The sequence below is a fragment of the Ranitomeya variabilis genome, chromosome 1, assembly GCF_051348905.1.
Source record: "Ranitomeya variabilis isolate aRanVar5 chromosome 1, aRanVar5.hap1, whole genome shotgun sequence".
NCBI lineage: Eukaryota > Metazoa > Chordata > Amphibia > Anura > Dendrobatidae > Ranitomeya > Ranitomeya variabilis.
Genome location: NC_135232.1, coordinates 787,659,554 through 787,665,553, shown reverse-complemented (window position 1 = coordinate 787,665,553; position 6,000 = coordinate 787,659,554).

The following is a 6,000-nucleotide window of genomic DNA, read 5'->3' as shown; positions in this document are numbered from 1 at the left end:
GGTGTCTTCTGAACAGGCACCTGAGACTATGCAATGTGATAGAATTCAGTCCAGAAGTGAACGGCAAAATTATAGGCGGAAAAATGGATTGTGTTTTTATTGTGGTGATTCAGCTCATGTTATATCAGCATGCTCTAAACGCACAAAAAGGGTTGATAAATCTTTTGCCATTGGTACTCTGCAGCCTAAGTTCATTTTGTCTGTGACTGATTTTTTCACTGTCTTCCATTTCCGTCGATGCCTATGTGGATTCGGGCGCTGCCCTGAGTCTTATGGATTGGTCATTTGCTAAACGCTGCGGTTTTAGTCTGGAGCCTCTGGAAGTTCCTATTCCTCTGAAGGGAATTGACTCTACACCATTGGCTATGAATAAACCGCAGTATTGGACACAAGTGACCATGCGCATGACTCCCGTTCATCAGGAGGTGATTCGCTTCCTTGTACTGTATAATTTACATGATGTAGTAGTGCTTGGTCTGCCATGGTTACAAACTCATAATCCTGTCCTGGACTGGAAAACAATGTCTGTGTTAAGCTGGGGATGTCAGGGGGTTCATGATCATGCACCTCCGATTTCAATCGCTTCATCTACTCCTTCTGAGATCCCTGCGTTTTTGTCTGACTATAGGGATGTTTTTGAGGAGCCTAAGCTCAATTCGCTCCCTCCTCATAGAGATTGTGACTGTGCTATAGAATTGATTCCTGGCAGTAAGTTCCCTAAGGGTCGTTTATTTAATCTGTCACTGCCAGAGCATACTGCTATGCGGAATTATATTAAGGAGTCCTTGGAAAAGGGACATATTCGTCCATCTTCATCCCCTCTGGGAGCAGGGTTTTTTTTCGTGGCAAAAAAAGATGGTTCCCTGAGGCCTTGTATAGATTATCGCCTTCTGAATAAGATTACAGTCAAATATCAGTATCCATTGCCATTATTGACTGATTTGTTTGCTCGCATTAAGGGGGCTAGGTGGTTCACTAAGATAGATCTTCGCGGTGCGTATAATCTGGTGCGGATAAAACAGGGTGATGAGTGGAAAACCGCATTTAATACGCCTGAGGGCCATTTTGAGTATTTGGTAATGCCTTTTGGGCTCTCCAATGCTCCGTCAGTCTTTCAGTCCTTTATGCACAATATTTTCCGTGAATATCTGGATAAGTTTATGATTGTGTATTTGGATGATATTTTGGTGTTTTCTGATGACTGGGAGTCTCATGTTCTACAGGTCAGGAAGGTGTTTCAGGTTCTGCGGGCCAATTCTCTGTTTGTGAAGGGCTCAAAGTGTCTCTTCGGAGTCCAGAAGATTTCTTTTTTGGGGTACATTTTTTCTCCTTCTACTATTGAGATGGATCCCGTCAAGGTTCAGGCGATTTGTGACTGGACACAACCTACATCTGTTAAGAGCCTTCAGAAGTTCTTGGGGTTTGCTAATTTTTATCGTCGGTTCATTGCTAATTTTTCCAGTATTGTTAAACCTTTGACTGATTTGACTAAAAAGGGTGCTGATGTTGCTAATTGGTCTCCTGCTGCCGTGGAGGCCTTTCAGGAACTTAAGCGCCGGTTTTCTTCTGCTCCTGTGTTGTGTCAACCAGATGTTTCACTTCCTTTTCAGGTTGAGGTTGATGCTTCCGAGATTGGAGCGGGGGCGGTTTTGTCACAGAGAAGTTCTAATGGCTCGGTGATGAAGCCATGTGCATTCTTCTCTAGAAAATTCTCGCCCGCCGAGCGCAATTATGATGTGGGTAATCGGGAGCTTTTGGCCATGAAGTGGGCATTTGAGGAGTGGCGTCATTGGCTTGAGGGTGCTCAACACCGTGTGGTGGTCTTGACTGATCACAAGAATCTCATTTACCTTGAGTCTGCCAGGCGTTTGAATCCTAGACAGGCTCGTTGGTGGTTGTTTTTTTCTCGTTTCAATTTCGTGGTTTCATACCTGCCAGGTTCAAAGAATGTGAAGGCAGATGCTCTTTCCAGGAGTTTTGTGCCTGACTCTCCTGGAGACTCTGGGCCTACTGGTATCCTTAGGGATGGGGTAATATTGTCCGCCGTATCCCCAGACTTGCGACGTGCATTGCAGGAGTTTCAGGTGGATAAACCGGATCGTTGTCCACCAGAAAGACTGTTTGTTCCGGATGATTGAACCAATAGAGTCATCTCCGAGGTCCATTCTTCTGTGTTGGCTGGTCATCCTGGAATATTTGGTACTAGAGACCTGGTGGCCAGGTCTTTTTGGTGGCCTTCCTTGTCTAGGGATGTGCGTACCTTTGTGCAGTCTTGTGAAGTGTGTGCTCGAGCTAAGCTTTACTGTTCTCGGGCCAGTGGGTTGTTGTTATCCTTGCCCATCCCGAAGAGGCCTTGGACGCACATTTCCATGGATTTTATTTCTGATCTCCCGGTTTCACAGAAAATGTCCGTTATCTGGGTTGTGTGTGACCGCTTTTCTAAGATGGTTCATTTGGTGCCCTTGCCTAAGTTGCCTTCCTCCTCTGAGTTGGTCCCTTTATTTTTTCAGAACGTGGTTCGTTTGCATGGGATTCCGGAGAATATCGTTTCTGACAGGGGATCCCAGTTTGTGTCTAGATTTTGGCGGACGTTTTGTGCCAAGATGGGCATTGATTTGTCTTTCTCGTCTGCATTCCATCCTCAGACGAATGGCCAGACGGAGCGAACTAATCAGACCTTGGAAACTTATTTGAGGTGTTTTGTTTCTGCTGATCAAGATGACTGGGTTGCTTTTTTGCCACTGGCCGAATTTGCTCTTAATAATCGGGCTAGTTCGGCCACGTTGGTCTCTCCTTTTTTTTGTAATTCGGGGTTTCATCCTCGTTTTTCCTCTGGTCAGGTGGAGCCTTCGGATTGTCCTGGAGTGGACGTGGTGGTGGACAGGCTACATCAGATTTGGAATCAGGTGGTGGACAATTTGAAGTTATCTCAGGAGAAGACTCAGCAGTTTGCTAATCGCCGTCGCCGCGTGGGTCCCCGACTTCTTGTTGGGGATTTGGTGTGGTTGTCTTCTCGTTTTGTCCCTATGAAGGTCTCTTCTCCTAAGTTCAAGCCTCGGTTCATCGGTCCTTATAGGATCTCGGAGATTCTTAACCCTGTATCTTTTCGTTTGGATCTCCCAGCATCGTTTGCTATTCATAATGTGTTCCATCGGTCGTTGTTGCGGAGGTATGAGGTGCCCGTTGTTCCTTCGGTTGAGCCTCCTGCTCCGGTGCTGGTGGAGGGAGAATTGGAGTATGTTGTTGAGAAGATCTTGGATTCTCGTGTTTCCAGACGCAAACTCCAGTATTTGGTTAAGTGGAAGGGTTATGGTCAGGAGGATAATTCTTGGGTGGTCGCCTCCGATGTTCATGCGACTGATTTGGTCCGCGCCTTCCATAGAGCTCACCCTGATCGCCCTGGGGGTTCTCGTGAGGGTTCGGTGACCCCTCCTCAAGGGGGGGGTACTGTTGTGGATTCTGTTTGTGGGCTCCCTCTGGTGGTTACTGCTGGTACTGGGTGACTTTGGTGGGTTGCGGCCTTTGGTTTCCACCTGTCCATCAGAGGCTGGGTGTTTCCTATTTTACCTGGCCTTTCTGTCATTCCCTTGCCGGCTATCAATGTATTCAGATGTGCTCTGTTTAGTTCCTGCATACCTGCTCCCAGATCTTTCAGGATAAGCTAAGTGCTGATTTTCAGTTGTTTGGTTTTTTAGTCCAGCTTGCTTATTATGTCTCTATGCTAGCTGGTAGCTCTAGTGGACTGAGGTTCTCCCCATGTGCCATGAGTTGGCACATGGGTTCTTGTAATCTCAGGATGGTTTTTTGATTAGGGTTTTTTGCTGACCGCTCAGACCCCTTTTGTATCATTCTGCTTTCTAGTTTACAGCGGGCCTCAATTTGCTAAACCTATATATATCATCTCTATGTGTGTGCCTTCCTCTCATTTCACCGTCAATACATGTGGGGGGCAACTATACCTTTTGGGGTTCATTCCTCTGGAGGCAAGTGAGGTCTTTATTTTCTCTGCAGTACTAGTTAGCTCTTAGGCTGGTGCGTGGCGTCTAGAACCAACGTAGGCACGCTCCCTGGCTATCTCTAGTTGCGTTTGTCAGGCGTAGGGCAGCGGTCAGCCCAGGTTCCATCACCCTAGAGCTCGTCCGTTATTTATTTGTATCTTGCTTGTCCTGTGCTATCCCTAGCCATTGGGATTCATGACAGCCGCCTCCTCTTCCTTCATAAGCGTCCCCGGCGCCTGCACTGTAAGTTTTTTCGGGCATGTGCAGCTGCGCTGCCCTTCAAACTTACAGCGCAGGCGCCGGGGACGCTAATGTAGGAAGAGGAGGGGGCGCCCGGCGCGCAGAGGCCATGAGTGATGGCTGTGGTGCGTCTGGATTACGGGGGAAAGACCTGCCTCCCTGGCGATTTCACGGTATGAAGGACAAATTTCATAAACAATTATTGCAGCAGTGCCAGGGACCCAAACTAAAAGAGCCACCTTGCCAGAATGCAGCATTAGTGCTGCACAAGATGGCTCTTTTAGTTACAAACGCCGGGAAGGGGGGGGTGATAGGTTCTCTTTAAGTACCCTTTGACCATACAACTTAGTTTTCTGTACAAATCCATTTTGTGTTCAGTGGGATTGGAATCCAGGAACTCAGTGCTGCAAAGCCACAGTACTATCAACTGTGTGATCATGCTGCTCTCAAGCACATAAAGCCCATCCCATAGACTTGCAGAATGCCTTTACAAACATTTGTGATAGACCAAGTCGTTCTAAAGAGTTAACTGACATTAAGCATGGCACTTTAATAGGATGCTACCGTTGTGATGAGTTTGTGACATTTTTCCTTTCTAAATATTCAACAACTTTGAGTGGTATTTTTGAAAAATAGAAGCGTTTACGAACTACAGATCACGTAAAATTATATAACGGGATCACTGAGTGACGAGTCACCACTGTTTTGCTGCCTCAATAACTGCAGTTGCAAACCTCCTCTGTCTTTCACATCAGTAGAAAAACTGCACCAGGGATTCTATGGCTGATCAGCTGACTGCCAGCCCTATATCAACAAGCTTCATCTGGAGTGGTGTACAGAGCACCCCCACTGAACTCAGAAGATGTGGAAATGTGTTCTGTGGAGAGATGAATGATGCTTCTCTATTTGGAAGTCTGATACACAAGTCTGAGTTTGGCTCATCAGGAAAAAAAAGCCTGCCTGACTGCATTGTGCCAACTGTAAAGTTTGATGGAGGAGGGATACCGATATGGGGTTGTTTTTCTGAGGTTGGCTTTGGCTTCAGAGTTCCAGAAAGGGAAATCTCAATGCTTTATAATACCAAGACATTTTAGACACTACTACCATTTTGTGGGAATAGTTTGGGGAAGGCAGTTTTCTGATAAAACATTACTATTCCCCATTGCACAATGCAAGGTCCAAAAATACATGGTTGATTGAATTTAAGGTGGAAGAACTTCAGTGGCCCATACAGTGCCCTGACTTCACTCTATGGAACACCATTCGGATAAACTACACTGAAGATTATGAGATAAGCCCTCTCACCCAACATCAGTGTCTGAACCAGATTTACTTTTAGCTTAACTGCTTCACCACCATGGGTTTTTCTGTTTTTGAGTTTTCATTTTTTGCTCCCCGTCTTCCCAGAGACATAACTTTTGTATTTTTCCGTCAATATGGCCACGTGAAGGCTTGTTTTTTGCTGGATGAGTTGTACTTTTGAACGACATTGGTTTTACCATATAGTGTACTGGAAAACAGGGAAAAAATCAAAGTGTGGTGGAATTGCAAAAAAAAGTGCAATTCCACAATTTATTTTTTTTACCATGTTCACTAAAGGCTAAAACTGACCTCCCATTATGATTCTCCAGGTCATAATGAGTTCATAGCTACTAAACATACATAGGTTCTTTTTTATTTAAGTGGTGAAAAAAAAAGTAAAGTTGGTAAAAAAATAAAAAGTCACCATTTTCGGAGACCCATAGAGTTTCTATTTTTCGTG